The sequence below is a fragment of the Heterocephalus glaber genome, unplaced genomic scaffold (assembly GCF_053883595.1).
Source record: "Heterocephalus glaber isolate CG9 unplaced genomic scaffold, H.glaber_assembly_v1.0 deba00000331, whole genome shotgun sequence".
NCBI lineage: Eukaryota > Metazoa > Chordata > Mammalia > Rodentia > Bathyergidae > Heterocephalus > Heterocephalus glaber.
The window spans coordinates 62,911,207-62,937,544 of NW_028258142.1; the positions used below are offsets into that span (position 1 = coordinate 62,911,207).

The 26,338-nt window shown below is 43.7% G+C and overlaps 1 long non-coding RNA gene across 1 annotated transcript; it reads left to right on the top strand.

Moving 5' to 3' along the window:
* Positions 1–16,778: 16,778 nt before the first annotated feature.
* Positions 16,779–26,338, top strand: LOC110350850 (uncharacterized). The gene is made up of 3 exons (XR_002397765.2): positions 16,779–16,829; positions 25,578–25,747; positions 26,041–26,338. It is a non-coding gene; the product is annotated as an uncharacterized LOC110350850 (long non-coding RNA).

Sequence of the window (26,338 nt, forward strand, 5' to 3'; positions counted from 1 at the left end):
TCTTCTTCACTTGCTGTTGCTATTGTTTTTTACTGCTTGTTATTCTTTGATCACCAAGTTCTATAGGTTTTGAATGGACCATTATTTCTCTAAAAAGCCTATTTTGTGCATATATTTTTGCAGAACATCAGGTCTTCCTTAAGAAAATAGATGTGGCATTAGTACAGAAATGCCATATAAAGAAAATCTTATCAAATCTAGTGATTATGACCCAAAAAGTGGAAGATGGGGAAAAACTGGCAAATGTAGGTGGAATGGTTGACATAAAAGGTGTGTAAGCCTAGTAAATACTCATTGCAAAGTTGTGCTGAAATTTCCCCCTGAATTTGACAAATTATTATTAATGATGGCTCAGCCAGCCCTGTCCTCAGTGTTAAAGACCATAGGATCAAAAAGAGTCGTAAGCAGATGCATCCCTGCAGGTGTACAGCTAATGAAACAAGACCGTCTGCTCTCCTTACATTAAAGAAGCCTGCGCTTTGTGCCTACGGGTTGGACACAGTTCAGCTTACCAAATATCTCCCCTGGGGTTCTCTATTTTAGTTCCAGTACTGCCAACTGACACAGGTTCCCTTTCCACTGGGCATCAGTTCATTCCCTGTGATAACCAATCAGTAGCATACATTCCTGGGAAGGAGATGCAGGTAAGCAGAGGTAATGAAACGTGATGTCAGAGCTTGCCAGTCAGGTTAACCGAAGAAGGTGAGTTTGGGATCTTCTCCCCTGCGTCCAATCCCAAACCTTCCCAGTCAGTATATGAATATAGTCAAAACACAGCTTTCAGCCGAGTGTGCAAGGCTTGAATGAAGGGTTCCTGTGTTTGCTGGCCTCATACCTTCTATGAGGCCGAGTGTGAGGAAGTCACCTCTGGGGTGTCATGAGTGCTTCAGTAGTTGTATTGTCATCTTAAATGAGCTGGGTGGAGAATTTATACTGGGACCACAGTGTGAGACAATGCTAATGTTTTAATCCCATATAAGCTTCTAGTGGCTGATGTGGCTAAATCAGACAATGTGGAAATTGAATGAAAACTTGCTGAAAATGTGCTTCTCAAATGAGCTAAAGTGGGTGCATTAAAGGCAGAAATCTGGTGAGCTGGCATCTGCAAAGTCATCAGGAGATCAGAACTTAGAGTTGAGTAACGACATGGGGCTCTTAGACAATGAGCCCAGGCTTCTTTTTTGCCTTGTTTTGTTCTTGGATAAGCAATGAACTTCATTCAACAGACCCCACTCCTGGGTGATGGGGAGGCTATAGTAGGTTAGGAAAAAAAGAGTAGATGATGTTCTGAGTTGATTAAAATGTCTATGAGGGAAATGCTTCAAGCTCTGTGTTGGTGACAGCCACCAGTTCGTTAGCTGGACATAGCTTCTTGTTGAGTACCTGAATAAATAACTTCCTCTGAGAGAGACTGAGCCACAAATGCAGTAAGTTCTCCAATTGCTAGAGTCTTAATCAAACCTCCAGAGGACAGGCATTTTCAAGCAACTTGGAATGCAAGGTGATTTGCTTGGATCCTAAACCTGTATGGTGTGTAATTAATATCTGTTTCGGAAATAATGTTGCATCTTGATATGCAGTGGAGTTGGTTAGGAGAACCAGTGACTGTAGTGTACTGAATTTGTTCTTGCACATCACTTGTATTAGAGTCACTTCATGGGTTTATTGAAACATCGTTGCTGCCCCCATTCCATCCCCAGGGTTTCTCACTCAGCAGGATTGGGCTGAGGCACTAATATTTATGTTTCTAGCAAATAGTGATGTAGCAGGTTTGAGAACCACTGTGAGATCCATAGAAAGGAGACTGGTGGTGGGGTGATGTGAGAAGCAATCTCAGTTGCCTAAACTCAAGGAGTGGACTTGGAGACGTGAATGAAGCACAGTGAAAGTGAGAATTTAATGTTGGTCTTGCAAGACTGGGTGTCCAGTAGGCAGGCACACCCAGGGCAGTGCCGACACACATTTTATTGCCTGGTGCACAGATCTCTCGCAGGCTCCTCACTGGCTGAGTATCATGGAGTGGCCACACTTCCTGGATGTCTCCTAGGTTTTATCATTGCCTTATAGGGTGTTCTTTTTTATCTCTTCTTCACTCATGTCTATATTTCTCAACAAAGATTTTCTTAATAGTTTTTCTCTCCTCCAGTAATTTGTTTGCTTAGTAATGTCCATGAGCCTTAAGGCAAGTTTAACCGCTAGTAATTTTCCATTCAGAGTTAGCTACTTTGTCTTGAAAATGGACTAGAAGTTTCTATTTCTTACAGGTGGTAAGAACTTCCACCAGGATCTGTGGGACCCAGAGTCCTTACTAATTAGCTCTCCCTGCAGCCAGTGTCAAGCCACTTGATCATTTCTTACAACTCCATGTTTGAGTTTTTATGCAGCATGATGGGTAACTGGAGAATTCAGTCTGATGGTGCTGATTAATGGTATTTGATCAGTGCTCCTTGAAACACTTACCTTGTAGTAAATGTTTTCCAACTGAATGGTTGAAGAAAAAATAACCTAAGTTGTCATTATCAATCAGTTATTTCATAATCAGTGAACATTCAACTCCCAGATCAATAGATCGTGTCTTGGAATGGAGCCCACTCCCAAGCCAGCCCCTCGCTCACACCCACTCAGGATTAGATGACTGCATAGTTTGTCTGTGACCTTTTCATCTGGTTTAGTCTGAGCTGCTTTGATTCAGCATTATTTGGCCTGGGGATTTTAAGGGACTGGGAAGGCTCATTGATTATTTTCTTTTGGATTATGCCACATATGTTAAAAGTCACTAAGAAATATCTGAAAAATCCCATTCACTAGAGGAAAGGAAAAGAGCAGCATTGGATCTTGTGTTTTGGGCCCGGAATGGAAATGTAGCCTATGACTGAGTAGTCTCTAGAAACCATCATTTACTATGCTGTTATATTGACCCAGTAAATATATTCAGTTTGGATTTCCCACAGCTTCTAAAAAGTGAGTCAAGTCCTCTTCCTGAACATGCTAGAGTAGGATAAATGAAGATCAGTGCCTGAAATCAGATATTTAGCTTCTTGAGTGTTTTTTTATTCAGGGTTGTTAAGCAATGGTTTGTGAGGCAGGAACATAAAACAGAATATTTTAAAAGTCATTTTCAGACTCCATACCCATAAGCACCATTTAACATTACTCCTCATTAACACACATGTCAGTGAATATTCTAGCCTAGCCTCGCACGTAAATCCCCACAGCTAACTAATGGCCCTAGTGGAGAACACAGACACAGTTTCCATCCGCAGAGCCACTGGGGTGTCCTTATAGGGACTCAGTTTGGATATCACTTTATCTTTCACACTTTTTGGCTGATTATGGACAAAGAAACCAATGGCAGGGATGGGCTTCCCTTTGTAGATGGTGAGAAAGATTGGATAATCTAATGTAGACAGAGAAAGGTTGGAAAAGGAATATTCAGCCATTTCTGGGCTAACTCATACTCATTTCTTCTTTGGACATTATTTTCTGGAGCAGACAAGCACTTCTTCAGGTTTAAAAATCTACAGAACCGAAATCTTTTAGATCAATGAGGGGTAAAAGCTTATCTATTTGCAGATAAATAAGGAAGATATTTTTCCTGTAGCTGCAACTACAATTCCAAACTCTCTATAAAAATTCTCTCTTATTATTGTAAAATTATTTCACCTCCCATTTGGAAAAAGACTCTCTAGGTATTATATAGTGTGGTGCACTTAGAAGATGACATAAACAAGTATAACAAACTGGAACATGTTTATGAGGGCTATCAAACCACAAGCTGACCACATTTTTCCATGAAATAATTTTTCTACTGAGAAAAGTAATCACTAAAGCTAATATTAAGAATATAGATTTTCAATAACATAGAACCAATTATCTCTCATTTTAAATAACACAGTCTGTATAAGATGGCAACTGCTTCTAACAATAATCCAAAGAAATTGTCACCCTAAGGCTTCCCTATATTTTATAAATTCAAGCTTTCTTTCAGCACTAAAAAGTTGATTTGTTAGTGTTATGATATTGCATAATTAGCCTTTTAAATGTCACATAATTCAAGAAGAAAGAAAATAACAGTAACTTCCATTTGAACAGTACCTTCCACATTTTTATAGGGAGTTTTATTGAGATATGATTCATATACAAGTCACTTACCTAAAGGGTATATTCCATCTTTTTTAGTATATGCATAGATGCATGCAACCACCACCACAGTTAATTTTAGAATATTTGATCATCCAGAAGCTCTGTGCCTTTAGAAATCTCTCTTCTTCCAACCTAACAGCCCCCTCAGCTCTAATCAATCACCAATCTGTCCCCGTGAGAGTCCCCTAGTCTGAACATTCCCAGGAACGGAATTGTGTCTATTGTGACTGGCCTTCTGCATTTGGCATGATGTTTTAAAAGCCCACCATGTTGTGGCATGTTTTCAAGATCCATCCATGTTGTAGCATGTATCAGCACAACACCTTTACATCACCCAATAACATTCCATTGTATGGGCATATTGAGTTTTGTTTACCTATTTGTCTGTGGATGGACATTTGGGCTGATTTCAGCTTCGGTGTTATAAATAATGCTGCTATCAATATTCCTATGCAAGTTTGGTATGGACATATAGTTCCGATTCTCTTGGGTTTATTCCTAGCAGTGCTGGGTCATTAGTAACTTGATGTTTAATTGTCTGAGGAACAGCCAGACTGTTTTCCAAAGTGGCTACACCATTTTCCATTCTCACCAGTATGAATGCTCTGATTTCTTCACATTCACCTCAGACTTGTTGTTATCTGACTTTTATACTTTAGCCATCCTAGTGGGTAGGAAATCGTATCTCACTGTGGTTTTGATTTGCATTTCCTCTGGACTGTGATGTGAAACATCTTTGCATGTGCTCATTGGCAGTTTGTATATCTTTCTTGGAGAAATGTATATTCTGATCCTTACCTATTTTTGAACAGCTATTTGTCTTTTAATTATTGATTATAAGAATGTTTTAAAAATTCTGGCTACATGTCCCTTATGAGACATATGGTAAATATACTCCTGCATTTAGTGAATATTTTGTTTTCTTTATGGCCTTTGCTGAAAACAAAAAATGTTTAAATTTTAATGAAATTCAATTTCTTTCTTTTGTTACTCATGCTTTTGGTGTCATGTCTAGGCATTCTTTGCCAAAACTGAGGTCATGAAGGATTATGCCTGTGTTTTTGTCTGTAAGTTTTATCGTTTTAGCTCTTAACTTTGTGTCTCTGATCCATTTTTATTTAATTTTTGACTGGAATGAGGCAAAGATCCCATTCTACTCTTGCACGTGGCTATCCAGTGGTCCATTACTGTTTGTGAAGAAGGCAATTTTTTTTTCACTGAATGTTCTTGGCACCTTTGTGAAAAATCAGTTGGCCATAAATGTGTAAGTTTATTTCTCAACTCTCCCTTAATTATCTTCCACTCATCTATGTTTATCCTTGTGCCAGAACCACACAGCCTTGATCACCACTGCCCTCTGCAAGTCCTCTTACCTTGTCTTTCTTTTTCATAATTGTTGAGATAGTTTGGGTACCTTATAATTGCATATGAATTTTAAAATCACTTTGTCAATTTCTAAAAAGAAATAATCTAGGATTCTGATAAAAATTGTGTTGAGTCTGTAGATCAGTTTAGGGAATAATGACAACATTATTAGGGAATTATAGGGAGTAATGATAGCTCTACTCTCTCATCCCAGTACTGGGGATTGAACCCAACGTATTTCACTGAGCCACACCCTCCACCATTTTTATTTTTAATTTTGAAATGGAAACTAACCAAATCACTACATTGTCCAGGCTGGGCTTGAACTTGTAATCCTCTGGCCTCAGCCTCTAAGTGTCTGAGATTACAAACATGTGCCACCATGCCCCACTAGGAGTAATATCATTTTATTAATGTTAAATCTTCTGTTCCACGACCACGGAATGTTTGTCCACATATTTAGATCCTTAATTTCTTTCAGTAATCTCTTGTAGTTTTCAGAGCATAGTATGTTCTTTGCACTTCCTCTGTTAAATTTATTTCTAAATAGCCTATTTTATGCTATTGTGAGGGGAATTGCTTTAGTTTAATTTTCAGATTGTTTATTGCAAGTGTACAGAGCTAAAATTGGGGGTTGTTTTTGTATATTGTAACCTTGCTTAATTCACATATTAGCTCTAGTCCTCTTTAGTAGCTCAAAAGTTGATTGGAAGGAGATAATGTTTCCCAAGGATAGTTGGGAAGACTCTACCAGATTAAAGGGAAATGCGCCTGCAGTTCTCACTGGTCCACATGAGGGAGATTCGAAGGAACTGGAACAGTTACAGGGAGAACAACTTGGTAGCAGCCTACGAAGAAGGAACAAGAGACCAGGACGGTCCAGGAGAGACCCAGCAGGCTAAAGATGGCATCCCCAACCCTCACAGGAGACATGGAGGCCGAAGCCCAGAGGCGTGTTACAGTAGACGGTGACACTGTGAAAAACACCAGACGATTAAAAGAAACAGAACAGAAGAGGCCCCTGATTCAATGTTGTAACTATGCTAACAACCACTGACCAGTTGACAGGATTTTGAAGCTCTTGTGGGTTTTCTTGGGGAATCTGGAAGATATACTGTATCACCAATATCATGTGCATTAGACTTTTGTAAAGGAACAGAACCCGTATTGATATCTAGCTAGGTAGCTAGCTAGCTGATTCATATAATTATGCAAGGGGGTTTATTAGATAGATTTCCAGGATCAGAGGCAGGAGAGTCCACAGCGGCTGCCCCGGCTGGGCTGCCAGAAGGTCCAGCAGCCGCTGTCCAAGAAGCTGGAAGCCGCAGGACCAGAGGGATCAGGATGCAGCCCCAGTCCGGGACGGAAGACCAGGAAGCCCCCGGAGAGCCCTGGGGTGAGTGGCACTGGAGGCTGAAAGAAGCTGCAGCAAAACATGCATCCACTGAGGCAGCCTGGAAGGTGCAGCAGACTTTCCTTCCTTCCCCTCTCATTCTTCTGTGCTGCAAGCCTATTGGATGACGCCACTCACAATCAAGTTGGTCTCCACCCCTCAGTTGGCTGGTCTACATGCCAATCATCTCTGGACCCACCCCACAGACACTCTCAGAAATGCACTCTACTAATCTGCCAGGCTTCTCTTAATCCGGTCAAATTGACAACCAAGATTAATTGTCATATAATTTATATCCTGATTTTTTATCTTCAGCTGTTCTAGTAAACATCTTTTAAATGTCTTACTATTATGTAATTCATTCTCTCTCTGTGCTTCTCCTTTTGCCCACTCCTTCTCCCTTTATCAGAATATGCCGAAATACCTGGGAATCACTTGACGATCATTAAAAAGGCACTCATTTGCATATGGAAGTTTGAGGAGCACAGATCTTGGGTAGACTCTTTTCAAACTTGTCACCATAGGGGCCGGGGATTTAGCTCAGTGGTTTCGCCGCCTGCGGCCCAAGAGCAACAGCCCGAGTTCGATCCCCGGTATCAAAAAACAAACTTGTCACCATTATTTAATAAAATATTTTAAGCTCTGAATCTGTATTGCCCACCTTACATGATAAGAAGTCCCCCTAAGGGACCTTGGGTACCCAAGTAAGGGTGCTTTTTAAAAATCTTCAATCTGTGTGTGACCAAAGTTATGTATTAATCATACTTTTCTTATACTCTTCTCTTTATACTTTCACTTACTTAGTTTTTTGATGTAAGTAGCAGACACATTGTCTCCCTCAGATTTCAACCTTAATTTCCAAAAGTGAGGTTAGACTTGACACTTCCTTGGACAGTGAAGTGGTTGGTACAACATCTAATCTAATGGATAGACACATTAAGTCTCCATGGATCTAGCTCAATGTTCTGCAGAGGAATCTGGCATGGATCCTAACAGAAAATGCTTAGCCATCTTTGAACGGAAAAGTTTTATGCTGGAAATGTTATAATGGTCTATGTTTATTCCAGGATGTCTCATTTATTACTAATCATTCATCTGCCATCACTGTGGCAATGCTTTAAATAAATTTTGTGTCTTACATGATGGAAGAATAAATATATATATATATTTTTTTAATTTTCACGATTGAATGGAGAAGTTAATGGTTTAACCGCATGCCCTGATTACTAAAATCGAATGGCAAGAGGCCATCAAAATTTATGGATAAGTTCTCTTTACTTGGCCAAAACATTGAGTTTGACCTGAAGAATGAAATAAAGACTGGAGTTTTGAGAAAAGTTGAATGAGAACTGTAGGTTAGAATTTGCTAGGGAGAGATGTGTTAGACCACTAGGGATGACATGGCAAAGTACCACAAACTGAGTGGCTTAGACAACAGGAGTGTGTCTCACAATCCTGGAGGCTACAAGCCCAAGACAAAGATGACTCTTGCCAGGTACTCAGAGGGGATCTGCCCCAGGCCTCTCCTCCGGCTCCTGTAGCTCTCCAGCTTGCCGTAAGTAGCACCACACATATCATTATTTCATTAGCCCCACATTCATATCTTTCTCTATGTCTAACTGTCCTCTTTTATGAGGACATCCATCATATCCGATTAGGGGTCCATCCTATTCCAATATGATCTTGTCTTTGTTAATTATATCTGCAATGATCCTATTTCCAAATAAAATCTTGATTCTGCACTCCTGAAGGTTGGGACTTCATCTGGATTTCAGGAGGACACAATGCAACTCACAACAAGTGACCTCAGACTGCAATGGCCCAAGAATAAAGGCTGTGAAAAAGGTTTCTCCCTCCACCAGGGCTGTCCCAGGGCTCATTCTCCTTGAGGAAGTATACACTCAATCCTGGAATAGAGAATTCCTGGCCAAGCAATTGATTTCATGCTTCAGTGCAGATTGGAAGACTGAAGTCCCTTGAGTTAGAGCAAGGCATTCAGTTAGACAGTGGAGTAGCAAACCCAAAACTGCACCTGGACTTCCTTCTTTCATACACTACGCAGCTGTCTCCAGTTCACCGGGAGCTGAGACACTGAACAGTTTTGCCCTTGAAACCAAGCCTTGGCTGCCAGTCTGAGTGCTCAATGCAAGGGCCAATCCATTCTGGAAGTGGACTTGGGCATCAGAGCCCCGTGTCTCTTCTTCAGTTGCCCCTTGAGAAGTCTCTAAGGGCACAGACAGAAGTCCTGGCTGTGTCTGGAACAGCACCCTGGACTCTGTCCACCACCTGTCCACAATTTCTCTGGCCTGCTGTGACAGAGCCTAATGAAGCTTCAAGATTGTGAGATCAGTAACATTTCAACAGTTAAAAGTCAGTCTCTCCTGTGAATCTTTGGGAGCCTTCTGCATGGCTATCTTGGGAGAATATCATAAGACATCCAATTTTCTCCCATTCTGTAGGTTACCTTTTCATTCTGTTGATTATGTCTTTTGCTGTGCAGAAGCTTTTCAATTCAATTTACTCCCATTTTGTCAGCTTTTGCTTTTGTGGCCTATGCTTTTGGTATCATGTTCATGAAGTCATCAGTAAGGTCAAGGGCATGAAGGTTTTCTCCTAAGAATTTTATAGTCCCAGGTCTCATGTTTAAGTCTCCATTCAAATAATTTGCATTGCTTTTTGTGTGTGGTGTAAGACAAAGGCCTGAATTCATTATTTTGAAAGTAGAAATTCAGTCTTCCAACACTACTGGTTGAAGAGACCATCCTTTCCCACTATGTATTCTTCGCACCCTTTGTCAAAGATCATTTGACTAGATGCACATATCTATTTTTGACTTCTCTCTTATGTTCTGTAGATCCACATGTCTATTTTGATACTAGCACCAAACTATTTTAATTACTGTAGCTTTATAATACACTCTGAAATCAGGAAGTATTACAGTCCAGCCATGCTCTTCTTAAGATTATGTTAGAAATTCACAGTTTTTTATGACTCTACATGAATTTTAGATTTTTTTATTTCTGTCAAAAATGCTATTAGAATTTTGATAAAGATCACATTCCCTTTGTAATTCCTTTGGGAACTAGGGCTATCCTAACAATATTAAGTCTTCCAAACCATGTATCTGATAAGGAGTTAATCTCCAAAACTTATAACTTACAACTCAATAGTGAAAAAAATTAAAACCTGATTGAAAAATGGGCTAAGGACTTGAATACCTATTTCTCTAGAAGAGACTTACAAATGGCCAGTAGGTATGTAAGAAAAATGGTCAATGTCACCAATGATCAAGGAAACAAAAACGAAGATCTTGCCAGGGATGTAGCTCAGCGATGCTGCACCTGCCTGGCAAGTGCAATGTCCTGAGTTCAATTCCTGGTACCAAACAAACAAACAAAACATGAAGATCTCAAGGAGGTATCACCTCAGACTACCAAGAAGGTTGTTAAAAAACAAAAACAAAGTAGGTGTGGATGGAAAAATAGAAACTTTTTCATACAGTTGATAAGAATCCAAAATGGTGCAGTTGCTATGGAAAATAGTATAAAGATTCCTCAAACAGGTAATAATAGAAATAGCATATGATCCAGCCATGCCAGTGTTTCCTATCCAAAAGAACCGAAACCAGGATCTCCAAGAGATATTAGCACTCCTATATCCACTGCCGCATCAGTTACAACAGCCAACATGTGGAAACAACATAAATTTCCATCAAAAATAAATAAAATATAGAACATGTAGTAGATATACATTATAAAAATATGTATATAATGGGCTATTATTCATCCTTAAAAGAGAAGAAAACTCCACAGTATACTGCAACATGGATGAACCTCTAAGAAATAAGGCTAAAAAATGGCAGAAAGACAATACTCCATGATCCCACTTATGTGAAGTATTTAAATAGGCAGGTTCATAGGATCAAAGAGTGGAATGGTGCTTCCCAGGGGCTGGGGAGGGGAAAATGGGAATTTACTAAGCAATGACCATAAAGTTTCAGTCAACCCAGTGATAACCGCTCTAGAGGTCTGCTGTACAACTTTGTACTGTAGTCAACGATAGAGTATTGTACACTTAAAATTGTGTTTGGGGGTGGAACTCATGTTAAGTGTTCTTACTACAATAAAATAAAGTAAAGAGGCATACAATTTATGGTTCCTTTGGAGCAAATGATTCACTGGGGCTCAGACTCCCAGGGTAGAGGCAGGTGGTCTCCATAGTTTTCTTCAGATTGCAAAGGATTGGTCACCATCATTTTTGTCTGCTCTTAAGACTTTGGCATCTTGGGTGATCTCTGGTGAATTTTACACATTGAGTAGTGAATAGCTTCTGTGCATCCAGCATAGTCTTCAGCTGCAGGGCATGTTGTGAGCTGTCCGGATAGACCATGCTACATCTATTCACTCAGCAGTTCTCCCTCACTGTGCCCTGCCCAACAGTTCACCTTTTCCGACCTATTCAAAGAGGAGCTGGAATTATGCTCTGCTGCTCTCTTTGTTCCCTCTGTGCATAGGATTTCAAAAAGCAAATATCGATTAGGCAACTGTCCCAGATTGTCTCAGAAAATACTCCAGTCCCCTGAACAAGCTATTATCTTCAGTTGCCATTGAAGACGCATCCGTTTCATTTTATCAAATGTATAATTGGAAGGTGGCATGAGATTAATTATGGAAATGCTTTTCAATTTCAATAGTCAATTAACAAGCAACTGTATGAAGACCACAATAATTGCATTGTTCTAGAGCCATTGCACTATGAGTCTTATTTCATTATATTTAGCCTTTTCAAAGAGAATCTGATTAGCATTTAGTTTTTAATGAATTTGACATTCAAGGAATGCATGCATTTACTTTAGATGTTGGATTATAAATTAATGTGTAGCAAATTAACATTGATTTTCTTTTTCATCTAGGACCATTGTCACTGAGAACCTTTCTGTGTGAATTCCTGCCATAGTAGTTATTGGGTTCAGGTCTAAGAGAGCAGAAGGAACATAAATTCCCATCGACCCTGCTAAAATGTGCTTTCCTAATCCCCAGGTGGCTCTGCACAGGTCGTGAAAACCTAGCTCATTCCCTTAATTGAGAACATTGCTTTTCTCTGCTCTACCCAAAGAGGAAAGTACTAGCATGCACAGGCTCCCAAAGCCAGTTGGGTAAGGATTTAATTTAAGTGAAGTCTGTGACTTATTGTCACATGATAATTATATGCTGTCAAAGGCATGGATCCTAAGTGTACGTTAGATCAGCTCTGACAAGAGTAGAGCCAACACTCCCATCACCCTAGAAGTTCCATCAACCTAGAAAGTCCCATGATATTGTATTTTATTTGTTTTTATTTTTTACATACTTGGGGTTTGAACCCAGGGCATTCATGCTGAGCTACATCTCCAGCCTCTTTTTATTTTTTTACTTTGAGACAGAGTCTTGCTAAGTTGCCCAGGTTGGCTTCAAACTCCTGATCCTCTTGTCTCAACCTCTCAGAGTGCTGGGATACAGGTGTGCGACACCATGCCCAGCTTCACGTGTCATTTTATAGTGGTGCTTTGGGGTGAGGTCTCTCTTTAGCCACAACTAAATAGCCCACATTGTCTGGGATGTGTGGCTCCTATGCATTAGTTATTTAAAAACCCTGAGCCTTGGTTTTCTTATCTGAAAGATGACGATGCTGAAACCCACTTCATGTTACAAAGATTAACTAAGGTGCTTTTAGGCACCTGCCATTCAGAGAATACTCAGGTCAAGTGATTCTCCACTGGGTCTTTCTACTTACAATCTTGGGTGCTGGGTCTTTTCTCTCTTTCTTGCCCATTTCAAGCAAATGGTCCAAAGAGTGTGTTTAAAGGCTGTAGTTCGGTGAAGGGGAGGCATGCATGCAGCCCTTCCTTCCATCCTCAACACTGTACAAAGAAGAAGGAGTGGAGCATATTCCAATATTAGAGGATGCTGCCTTTGGAAAAAAAAAGAGATACTTTTTCTAATCAAAAAACTTAATCCTTCCTAGTGCATTAGTAAACTTGAGGTACTTAGGGAAGTAACATCTTTGCATTTCATTAAGCCTTTATGAGATGCTGGAAGTTGGGGAATGGTATACTATTTGGGACCAGGCAGCTCTAGTTTTCTCTAAATGTCAGGCAGCCCCCCATCTGCCTGTGTGCATGGCTGCCTATGTCACAGGGAGTTGGCTTTGCTGAGGAAAAGATTTTGTGTACAGGTCGCAGGCAAATCTTGGACACATTGCCTTAAACAGACTCACACAGGCATTAGCATCAGAGCCTGGAATCTAGGTGCTGTCACAAGGAAGCCTTCCCATGGCGAATGACACTGGACCTTTGCTGCTTAGCCGATGTGAAGCAGAGACCTGAAGATCGACATGAGGAAGCTGGGGACGGAGAGTGGGACGGCCTGGTTTTGCTCTGTGCTCTGTGCGCCTCTCAGTGGAAACCTCGCCATCCATGGTTTAGACTGGAAACCCAACGCGAGGATCAGAAAAGGCAGCTGATGAGCTTCTCATTGACAGCATTTAAATCCAGAGTCCCCAGTGGGCGTCATCAAAACACCCCGACGAGCATTTTGGGGAACCACTTGCTCTCCCTCTTCCTGTCTTGCAGACAGTGGCTGTGAGCCCCAGGACCCGCCCCAAGCATGGCTTACTGTGTGTGAGGCTCCGCTCTCCTGTTTGGGTTCGAAAGCTTTCTGTGCTATTGGCCAGCCCTGATTTGGTACCACGCGTTTCTCCCAAGTAAACTGATGCCCATTCACCCGAGCTTTCCTCCTCACCGCCTGGAAAGCAATAAAATCCATGTGACCACATATGATAGCCTATGATGGAGCAAGGTAGATCTGGCTTTCTTTCCTGTTCCAGTGTGGCTTGGTAGATTGTGAATACAATTGAAGAATTCAGACATTCGGGTCCAACAGGATCCAAACTGCAGCAGGCACTGAGTTCTACGAGAACCACACAGTGTGCTCCTTTCTTGTGTCAAGACCGATGATGATATGCAAAAGGAGGATGGGAACTTCTCCTCAAATATGTTTTTTCAATCCCCTCAGGCACAGTTGTTTGCTCACCCTCTTTATGGCTTGGTGCCAGAGCTCACCCTTCACGGGATCTGGATCAGGAAGCTGTGTGTTGGGCTTGTAAACAAGTGAAGAATGGCATAAAAAGCAAGAAAAATTAGATACTTAATATTATGAAATCTCCAGGTCTCAGTTACTTTCTTGACACTTATCTAGATGGCAGTAAATTGTCAACAGAATATATGGAGGGAAACTTCGGTGAACAGAAAATAATTTCATAGACCAGTGAATTAGGGACTGAGGGGATGGTACTCGCAAAGCACTCCTTCCTTGGGCATCAATCTGCTTCATAAAGAGCTGCTCCAGGGAGGATTTCTTTCCATCTTTGTTACTCCACCTGTCACGCAGTGTCAATTGTCAATGTCAGTTGGGATTAACCAATTAAGTAGCAAGATTAGGAAGGCCCAGCAACAGTAAAGGGAAATGTGTCAGAACAGATTTTTTTCCTTCCTGTGACTAAAGCCTTCATTCTGCTGGTCTAGAGGAGAGGATAGTGATCAGTGAGTCTCATGACGATGCAAGAAATTTTATTGATCAATGGGTGATCAATTTTGCAGTTATTCTTCAATCATTTTGGAGCAATTAAGTGAATGCAATCATTGGTGAGTGTTCGTAAAATAGGAGCATAGGGATTTAGCAATATTCATACCCCTCCTTTTAAGACAAAATGTTAAGAAAAACAGTGACCATGAAATTCTTGAAACTTCTATTTGAAATAAGCCATGCAATGTGTCAGTGATAGCGAGTTCTGCAGAACTATTTCATTTTCAACTTCAGTGCTCTTGGCTAATTTTTAAAGTCACTCTTGGGTCCTTGGAGTTTCCGAATGGGCTGTGGAATAATTCTGATTGCTCAAATAGTTAAACTACTCAGCATAGGCAAGTAAGACATCTTCTGTTGACTCAGTGAGTGCCCCTACCCCAGGCCTCTGCAGGCCCTATTATGAAAGATAAATGAGAAATGTTTTCCAGTCTGTCCTTGCTTTCCACAGAGTGAACGTCAAATCAAATTTTTAGCTTTATGTCACTTGAGAGAACAGTGAGAAAGGCCTTCATGCAGAAGGAGAGCTATGATTAAAGCTTGGGAAGAGCTGAGGACAGATATGTAGCAAATGTGTCGTTTTAAAAATGGGGTTGGGATTGAGAATAGACAGATTGGCTAGGACCAAGAGACAAAAGGCAGCGTGTTCAATATACTAAGGGGAGTGAAGGGTATGTTGATAAAGAACACCTTTCTCCCTTCATAAATTTGGTGGCTAGCTCTTTGCAACTATGAGCTATCAGGAAGAGGACAGAAGCGGAAGGCAACACATTTAAACAAGAATGGATCAAATACATTACTATGTGCCAAAGAATCTATTGGAATGAGAAATTAAAAGCACCAGGAAAAGTAAGGTATGTTGTTTTTGCTGAAATGAGAGCCAGAGTTCCTCTCTGGGAGCTCAGCGGCTCCCTGTAGATGCTGCAGGTCAGGGTCGTCATGGTTTTGACATGATCTAGATGCAGGGAGCTTCTGAGACTACTCGAGTGGGCCTAGGGTCAGAGTGGCCTGGAGAGGTGAGCCTGAGAACCAAGCCTTTGCGCATTGACAGGATCCAGACAGGACGCTTCTGGGCTCTGTTCTCCACTTTGCTAGAAGTGAAGTGGGGGAAGAATGATGCCTCTCATCAGACTCCCCATGTTTAGGCAGAAGAGTGATTTTTGCTAGGTCTTAGTACGCTCATTGAAGTGCTTTCATGGAAACTAGCACAAATTAGCTTTGGTGATCATCTGCAGTCATAGTGGAGCCCAGTGCCGGTGGGGATGCGAGGGCAGGGTGCGTTCTGTCAGAGGAAAGGGCTGCAGAGCTCTTTTACACTGACACATTTCTCCCCATAAGTTCACACGCAGAGAACACCAGGCTCTCCTTATCCTAGGCTTCACACTCACAGACTCAACTAGATAAAAAGTTGTGGGAAAATTGTGTGTAGTCAACACGTCCACACTTGTTTCTTGTTATTATTCCCTGAGTATAACAAATTATTCACAGAGCATTTATTTTATATTCAGTATCATAAGCAATCTAGAAATGATTTAAAATATAAAAGTTATGCACGGGTTATGTGCAAATACAACATGACTTCATATAAAGGGCTTGAGGGTCTGTGGATTTTAGTATCCATGGACACCTCAGAACTAGCCCCCTGTGAATACCAGGAGATGGCCCTATCTTATCTCAGAGTCTTTATTATATATATTTTAAAACATATGAGTAAAACTCTTCAGAAGTCCATGTTAAATTGAACGCGGTCAGATACATGGTCAGCAGCTCCATGAATCAGACAGCAGTTGAGCTGATTCAGGCCAGATACACCATGCACCAGGGAAGCACATGGGCTAAGTCCACCCAGTGCTGAACTAGACATGCACATGCTGGACTTGGAAGCTCTGCATCTTTGCAGAGCCATCTTCTTGCTTTTTGTCCACTCCAGAAGTATAATTCAATACATGCATGCATGCATGACATGAAGCAGAAGGCTGGCTGAGAAACCCTCACTGGCAGAGAGAAGAAGGCATTCATTCCTTTCAAGACAACATGGAAAGAAGAACAAAGTGGCCTAGATATGGTGTAGGCACACATTCATTGATAAAGCCTTTGAATGCATCATTTCAGCCACACATTGGACCAGGTTCCTGGCAGAGCACTTGTCCATACTGGCTCAGGCAGCAAAAGATAGGCAGTCAATGACAAGGACAAAAGAAAGTGATGTCACAGAGCTAGAGTCACACAAAGTTTACGTGAAGTACAAAGGAAGCTCAGGGTGTTAGAGATCATCACCCAGTCAGGGGTCAGGAAAGGATGAAGCAGAGGTAGGTCTCCTCCCCAGCCTCATTTCTCCTGGAGTAGCCAAATCGAGGCCTGTGAATGTGTACTCAGGGTGTTGGCCAGCTTTGCATCTCTGTGGCCAAATACCCAACACACATAACTGAAAGGAAGACATGTTTGTTTGGGCTCATGGTTTCAGAGGTTTCAGTTCATAGTTGGCTGAGTTTAAGACAGAATCCTCATGGCAGAAACGCATGGTGGAGGAAAGCTGCTCCTTTGGAGGCAGCTAGGAATTGACAGCAGGGGAAGGCCCTAGATGTAGGGACCAGGAACCAGATATGGTCCCCAGGACCCAGCACCTAGGACCACTCAGATACACCTAAAAGTGTGCTTTGTGCGTCTCCTAGAATCTCGAAAGCCAGCTGACAAGATTTACCATCACAATCGGGATCCACTTGCTTCCAATGATCCAGTGCACTTCTCAGTCCTTTATTTCTTTCCCTTTGGATGTTTTCTCCTTACCCTGAGGAGCAAAAGGCCCCTGTAATGAACCTCTGCAGCCTAATTAAGCCCCATCAAAGTATCTATTGTGGGTCCCAACCCTTCAGTTGCGCTGAAGAGATAGACACGCTAATTGGACAAATGAGCTCTTCTGATGTAATAATGGCTGATTGTGTGCTTTATCCTTTATCTCTCTGGCAACATGCATCTTAATGGAGCTCTCAAGTCCTTGGCCTGAGAGATCTGTTACAGTGGGGTTGCAAGTCAGTCAGGAAGGTATTTTGGAGCAACTGATCCTCTTGGATCCTCCTAAATCTTAGCACATCTGCATATACTGCATCAATCAAATGAAGTTATAAAAAGTTTATCACAAGCCAGAAAAAAAAAGGTTCCGATGTAAAACCACAGAGCTCATGCATTCATTAGCATGGTTTTTTGATTTCTCAAAAGAATCACTGAGAAGGCTTTTGATGTATCAAATATTAGGCCTTTGATGTATCAAATGTTGTATGCCTGCAGGGATTAGTTCTGATTAGAAAATTCGAGTCTATGCTCCGTCTCCCAGCCCCTAGAGACATGCACATTGTTGCATTAACAGGTGCAGGGGCCTGTGCTTTTGGTGCCATGCTGTGTGCCTCTTTAGGAAGGCACTCAAGTCCCCTCCTGACGAGGGACCTCGGCGGGGATGAGCAGAGGTCTCACCCATCCAGAGGTCGTTCCCAACATCGTCACCCGATCTTTCCCACAGTCCTTAGGAGCAGCAGTCCCTCTGAGTTCTGATGCCTCAAAGACCCACAGCTATTGTCCCCAGGAAGGAAGGACAATCTGTGAGCCTTGGGGCATCTGATGGTGCTCCTTTTGTGTATGTCTTTCGCCAGGGCTGTCTGACCTTGAAATGGGGAGAAACTGAGGTCGAAAGCCTTTTTCAAGGTCACTGTTACTAGGGGCTTTCATGGGATGGGCCACTCTTGCAGCTGCGTAGCATTTGGGACAGTGCCCAGCTGGACAGGGCTGAGGGACAGTCCCCAGTGGAGAGCTGACCTTTGTATAAAGTCAGTCTCGGTTCATCTGTCATCTTCAACAACTGTTTAAATATTTTCTTGGCGAGAATACTCACATAATATTCACTCTGGAGAGAAAATCTCAAGAAGAGGCGTCTTTCTAGGGATGAGAAGGCATCCATGAATGTCCAGTGCTCTGCCATCTTGGGCTCCTTGGAAAGCATTCTGCTGGGCCTGGAGCCTCCCACAGTGTAGCAAGAGCTTGGCTTCTTCCCATGCAGCTCCTGGCCGGGACCTCGGAGTGGAAATAGACACCTTCAAGAGTAGTTGGGGTGAACCCAGAATGACTCAGGCGTTCTCTCCTACTGGCCTACCCCGCACACAGCACTGTTCTGCAGGACATCTCCAGGGTGGATGTCAGCCACCTGTGGCCCTGGAAGCAGCTGCTTGGGGTGGGGTTGAAAGACTCTCCACAAGTCAGCGTGAGCTCTGCCGGGGGATTCAGGGTCCTGCTTTGCATAGTGCACAACACCACCTACCCTACACTGCCACAGAGGCTCCAGGAAGGAGCAGCAGGTTCTCTTGTGCTTTAGGCTGTCCCTCCACTGCTGGAGCTCCCAGAAGGCTGCTCTTCCAGGGGATGGTGTGGCACTCCTGTTTGCGTTCATGAGTCTTCTGTTGTTTTTGCAATCCACATTCAGAGCTGTGGAGAGCGGAGGTGACCCGGGCCACACAGGGTTCTCAAGTTGAGCCTTCTTGCCTCTAAAGCATCCACATCAAGGGCCCCAGGGTAGCAGCAGGACTAAGCCAAGACGCCTGCCCTAGAGAAGCGGAGAAGATGGACTAGGGAGGTTGGATGCTATTGATTGGGTTTCTAACCAAAGATTGCTCCTCTCAGCCCTGTTCAGCCTCTTCCCTGTAAGGCAAACCCTGAATTTCCGCTTGCGCAAAGTGTGTATAAGGTTTCTCCCGAGACAAAATCATGTTTTCCTTCTAATGTGCGGCTTCTCACCTCACCAGCTTCAGTTGCAGAGAACTGGCTTAAAGGAAGTTAGACCACCTCGCTCTCCACAGGGCAACTGCAGCAGCCCCATGAAGCCATGAAGTGCAGGACCCACTTCTCAAGGAGGACCAGCCCTCCCCTCCCCAGCGTAGCCACCAGCTGGGGACCCGATCCCAAAGCTGCAGGGTGTCAGTGGAATCAGGCTCCTTCCATCCTCACCTTAATGGTCAGGAGGGTCAAAGCCTTGCACTGAGCTGCTTTTGAGTTTGATTTCCCTTTGTGAAGTTCCAAGCGCCTCTCTCCAAAGGGTTCTACTTTACAAGAAATATCACGATGCAGTTCTCACCTTTCCTCCTCTTCCCACCTCTCTGGGGAATCCGCAGTCTGCAGGGGAAACAAGTCATCTTCCATCCTGTGACTGCCCTCAGGTCAGAGGCAGCTGGGAGGAGCCACCCATGCCTCCTTTTGGTCTCCAAGGCTGAGTCCTGCTCTTTTCATCCCCAAGGGGAACGCACAGCTGCAGTACTGCTTGTCATACTGTTCCATGCCAAGCACCTCACTGTGGCTGTGAAGGGCATCAACAGACCTGGCCAGTGGGCACCAGCAGGACTCACCTGGTGAGTCCCTCAGGCTCCTCCTAACATCCCTGTATAAATTGCTAAAACTTTTTGAGCCTCATCTTCCTTTTCTGCCATAAAATGTCCCATGAAGGGTCTTGTGGAGTCTGACTCTGAGTATCTGTAAGGAGCCCAACAGGCCTCTCAGCAGAGGAGAATGGTCAGTATGCATGCTTGGTGATATAACCCGAGGAGTCTCTACATTATTCAGTTATTCCAAGACAGGTATAGTCAGCCTCCTGGGCAAAGCACCAAGCCATATCTGTGTGCCCAGAATGCAGGAGGGGGGACTAAGATTTGGGGGCTGGTCTCAGATCTTGGGTAGTGTTAGGGATTGTGGTGTATCCTAAACCTGTATGTTGAAACTGGAGCCCCCAGTGAGATGGTATTAGGAGGTGATGGACCAGGAGGTGGAGCTCTTGTGCTGGGATTAGCGCCCTTATAGGAGGTGACACTAAGAGCTTGCTTCCTGTCTTTCTGCTCTTGACCATGCATCTTGGTCCATTTTCTGTTTCCATAATGAAATACCCAAAGCTTTACCCAGGTGGCTTATTTGGCCTCCAGTCATGGAGGTCCTAGAGTGTGATACTAGCATCTTATTGGCTCTAGTGAGGGCTTTGTGGCTACATCACAACATGACGGATGGTAGGGGCAAAAATGAGAGGGAAAGACCACATAGTGAGACAGGAAGCAAAAGACCAGGAGGGTCCAGGCTCACTCTACCTAGGACAACCCGTTCCCAGGGGAATAACTCAGTTCTGCCAGACCCAACACACTGGGAAACCAGCATTGCCCTGCTCATGATAGGCACCTCCCAGGGACCTCATCACCTTCCACTGAGGCCATCTTATGAAGGTTCCATGACATCAACATCAACACCCTTGGGACCACCCCAGTCCCATCCCAACCCCCACCAAGTGTGGGCACAGTGAGAAGGCCACCATCTGCAAAGCAGGAAGGAGCCCTCACAGTCATGGAGCCCCTTGGCATTTTGATCTTGGACTTCCCAGTCTCCAGAGGTATGAAAAATAAACATCACTGTTTAAGCTGCCCAGCCTGAGGTATCAGCCCGATCTGACTAACACAAGCAGGGAGCTCTATTCTTTCTTCCAGGCTCCAGGGTGTATCTGTAATTAAGAGACTGAGGTATAAACCCCATTATCAAAGGATTTTCCTCACTGCAATAGAAAAATGTAGAAAGAAGCTTTTTTTTAAATTACAAGGGAGCAAAATAAAGGCTCCTTTAAAAAAACTATATGCAACCAAATGATGAACCCTGTGTCCTGCACACTCCCTGGGACCTTCCTGCCGGCAGTGGGATGACAGCCGTGGGAACTGGGCTCAGCCAGGGATCCCAAGCTGCAGTCCCAGGTCTCTCAGGAGCCTCGAGGCCCCTGAGCTCACGGGCCACTGCCTGAGCCTTGCACAAGAAGGCACTGCCTGTTCTGGGCTCCCAGAGAGAAAACTGGCCCTGGCTCCCATTCCCAGCAGAAAGGAAATCCATATACAGCCTCCCCTGATGGCGACGCAGAGCAGAGAAATGGGAGAGGCATTGTTCTAGCTCACTTCAGAGCACATCATCTGTGCACAGTCCTGGCTGAATCCTGGTGCCATGAGAAATGCAGAGGCCAGGCCCCACCCAGGCCTCCTCAGTCCATCTGGGGTTAGTCTTTAGGTGACTCAAGTGAGAAGCTGGCATCCGATCTAGGATCCTAGAATCTGTAGTAATACATCCTGGATTCAGCGTGACAGCACAAGTAGGTAGAGGACAGTTCAGCTGCTCTCGCCAGCAGCTTTCTCCTAAGGAGTAAGTCGAGGAGCAGCTTGAGAGCTCAGAATCCGAGCATCACTTCCGGTAAGATCACTTCTGGGGATGCCACTTCTGGCGAGATGTGCATTTCACTCATGGAGGAGAGTCAGCAGAGAGCAAGTCCCTGGATCTTTTTCTTAGGGAAATCTTCCATACGCGCATTGTTAGAGGAGGAGTCGTCCTGACCTTGGCTCCAAAGCTGCCAATGTCTGGTGAAATTCCTTGGACTACCCAGAGAACTATGTGGCAGAGACCTATTGTATTTCATGGACCTTCCTATCAGCCATGAATTTACAGATTTGCCTGCCCCCAGATTAGACCTGTCCGTTTAGCTGACACCACAGTCTCATTCTTCTCAGTAGCTGTTGTGTCTCTAGTGATGCTTTATATGATGCAGGCTCAACTGAAGAGCTCCTGTCTCTACCCTACGAATTTTCCTCGGTGGTTGGGTATGGCAGAGAAAGTCTTTAATTACTAGATAATTCAGAAGAGCAAAATACTTGGGTAGAACTCATTGTATTCTGAAGTGGATCACAGAGGAAAGAGTCCCGGGAAAGGAACTATAAAATGTGGCCGTGAAGTATAAATGAGATTCCTCCCTGGATTTGTAGTGACTATGACCTTTTCTGACTTATAGCTCAGGCTCTACAGTCTCTTAAATGTGGTCGTTGACCTGTAAGGTGATTATCATTCATTCACTGCAGAGAAACAGAACATAGGGGGTTAGCATCACTCTGGGGCAGCCCACAAACTTTAACCATGAGGAAGTCAAACCTACAAGAGTTTGTCGGTGATTAAAACACAAGTGTATATGCATGGATGCACACAGCTTCCTGCCTGACTTCTAATAGGACATTTTGCCAGTGGCACTCAGACCCTTCCAAATCTGATGTCTGAGTCTAATGAAGGGAAGATACAGCATCCAGTGTGTATCAGTCTGGATGGAAGAGATACGCTGTGATCCTCACATCTCAGTGGCTTCAGCCATACAGTTCAGTTTCCAATCCCCTCCCAAGTGAGCAGTAAAAGGCTCTGCTCCTGTCTGCTAGTGAGCTCCCCACAAGGTCAGCGCAAAGAGAGAAAGGGTTCGACTCACAGGTAGACCGTTACAATACGACAAAGAGCATAGTTAGATCATTGCCACAGCCTCAGATATGGGAACAGGCATGACTGGGAGAATGGAGCAAAGTGAAGAAAGTAGGCAGTGTCTGAACTTGGCCTCGAGTAATGCATATTATATCTCTCTGTGAACATCTCACAGTCTCCCTTGAAATCTTTTCTTTGTGAATATTCTGTTGGGACTTGCTTTATTTCTACCAGCTTCTGGACAAAGGTCCAATATTGTCTGCTTTTTCAGTGCACTAAATTGGCTTGAACTTTTGAAGAATCAAAGAATGGTAAGAGCTGGAATTGTGACCCAGAAGGAGACTGGCCAGGAACCAGGAGGTGCAAATGGAAAGTGTGCCAAGGTGGCTGTATTATACTTTCAACATCAAAGCAGAACATAGAAACTTACAGGAATTTGCAGTTGCCTTTGCAGGAAAAGACTATCATGGAAATATTTAGATGCTGTAATTTTGGAATGACTGAGTGATTCCAGAAGTTTATAGAGATATAGAAACAGAATGCATTAAATAAAATGATTCCATAACGTATGAGACTTCTTGTTGCTGACACAAAAATACAACTAATGACTTATACAACATCCATTTACTGAAAACTCCCACCCCAGCCCACAAAGGGCCCTGATTTCAATGATGATGATGATGATGATGATGATGATGATATAACAAGAATTTGCTGTGTGTAAGTTGTAATGCTAGACAAATACTGGCTCATCCTCAAACCACCCAATGTTGTAGGAACTACAGATACTTTTCACTTACAACTAAATTACAAATACTTGTGGATCACCCTTTCTACCAAGTGAAGGAACTGGGATTTGAACCCAGATAATCAACTTCAGAGCCTAAATTCTTCACTGTCTCACTCACCTCTTTCACAAAATTATTCATCCTTTTTAAAAAGGTGAATAACAACATATCTTTGTTAATTTAAAAAGAAATGAAAAGCTGGAAAATTGGTTTTTAAATTACTCATGTAAAATAGAATTTCTAGAAGTCATTGGATTGGACTGAGCTCCCCATCAGGCCCAGCGGTCCAAACAAGAAAGGAGTCACTCATGCTGACATCCCAGTGTCACCAAGCTGAAACTGTGTTGTTCACCTGGCTTCCGAGAGATCAGGAAAGTGAGAGATATGGTTTTGGCAAATTCCAAACAAACCAGTTTTCAAGAGTACAATAACTTTCACTGGAAAATAACTTTGAAGTGAGCAATCTGGTTTTTGCTCTCTATTTCTGTTTTTCTCCACCCTCTGTCTGTAAAACCAAACCCTTCTGCCCAGTTTATTGGAATAGTCACACTATGTCACAGAATGAAGTGCTTTCTGGTTCTAGAATTATAAACTGAAGCCAATTAAAATCTTTAAATTTGTTATAAACTTGTCTTCAGATAGTAAACTGAAAATATTTTCTTTGTAGATACCCAAATCTATATGAGACCTATCTTCATTAAAATGACTTCTTTAGTCACTCTGAAACACTTTTCTTGCTCTTTGAGAACTAAAGCTGGATTCAGACACTCATGCGATGCTGTAACATTGGGATACAACAGAAAGCATCTATTTGGCTTTCAGTCTTGGGTTCCTGACCAGAGCACCTGAAACCCTTGTAATCCCCTAAGTGGTGAGTGGTGAAGTTGAAAGCATTTGTTATCATCCTTAGCAAGCCCCTTTCAGTCAACTCTGAGTTTATGTAGATCAGTTACCCTTTCAAGAGCCCAGAAGGATGAGGAACAGGCCAGGGAACCTTGCTATTAGAGGCCTGGAATTTAGCCTCACCTGCCAGGCTCTGGAGCACAGTGACTTAAATCACCCCTGGCCACCATTTGGTGGATGGGGCCTATTTAATAACACTCCAGAAAAGCCCCAAAGCTTGGGCTTCCCAGCGTGTCTGGGCTGTGGCACACATGGAGGCACGGGGGTGAGGACCCAGCGCCTCCCCAGCCCACCCTCTGTCTTGTGGTCCAGCCAGCTAGCTGTTCCTGGATCGGGTCCTTCATAATAAATCTGCAACGTGTCAGGAAACTTTTCCTGGGTTCCTGAGTTCTCCAGCACTCGACCTACAGCTGGTCATTGGGAAGCACTGGTGACAATGGAGACATCCTTCTGGTTGGTGTCTGAAGGAGGTCATGCTGTGGGACTGAGCCCAGATGGGTTCTCTGGTGCGGTCTCCAGGTAGACAGCGTCAGGCCCGAGTTAAGGATCCCCAGATAGCATTTGGATTGATGCAACAGACTCCTGCATCGGGTCCTGCTGCTTACTTCCCTTTCAGCTGGGGACACTGGAGTCCTGCAGCACCAGGAGTGAGTCCTCTGCCTCACAGAGGGGAGGGAAGTAAAAGGGAGTGGTGGGGTGCTTTGGTGGGTTCCGCAGGTAGACTACCTGTGTCTTTGACCCCGGTGTCCTAGCAGTCACTACCTGGGCTCAGTTTTAAACAGCTCCCAAGTGGACCTGCAGTCAAAGGGTATCTGTCTGCTGTTGCCCTCCCGAATTCTGGAATAACTGCAGATGCCAAACAGCTGCTCAGGCCTTCCAGGGAGCCAGTTTTGTGAGCTTGATGCTCTCTCAGTAGTCACCAATGACCACCCAGGGGGAACTTCACAGGGAGGCGTTTCTCATGGAAAATGTTGTTGTGCTTTTTAGTGACTATTTTCAGAAATGTGCTGGCATTTTGGAGACAATTGATGTTTGGGAACCCAGAGACCCACCCTGCTACACCCTCTGCTTGCATTTGCATAGACTGCTGAACCTGTTTGTGGATCCCATGAACCTGCTGCTGTGCACACCACCAGTCTGCTGGTCTCCAGATAGGGGCTCTGTGCCCCGGCACCTGGCCAGCTTGCCCTGAAAACCCTGAGATGCTCAAGCCCCCTTCACAACAAAGGGGCCTAAGAGGCAGCAAGACCCTGGTGAGTCTGATCTCTGGGAAGGTGCATGGCCGGGAAAGGGGAGGGCTTGGCCGCATGAACACAGGAATGGGAGCTAGCTCTGGGTAGGCAGATGGGGAGGAGCTCTGCTTGCTTCCCGTGGCTTAAAGCTAGGAGCTGTTGATCGGAGGGGATTCTGTCATAACAAAGTCATTTTACGTGGCACTGCTTATTCTACATAGGATAAAGTTAGCTTTGCTTTCAGTGCACACTGGCAAAGGGGACATTAAATAACTGGCTCTTGAGTTGTTCGACCATGTGTCCCTGTTGCCCAGATTGTTGCGATAAAGGGGAGATGTCAGCACGCACCCCAGTGCAAGAACTGTTGTTTACCAGAAGTCGCAGTGAGAGCTTGTCATGAAATGAGCACAGACTTCACAGACAGCACTTCTCCGGTCCCACCTGACAGTCCTCCAGCGACCCAGAGCAGCTTCCTGGAGTAATTACAGTTTGAGTCCTCCTGCCTGCACTCCTTTTCAGCTGCTCGCTTGCTCTCTCAGAGGTATTCTTCTGAGTATAAATGAGTTTCCAGTGAGTATTGCAGAATAGGCAAGACCACAGGAAATGAGTGCC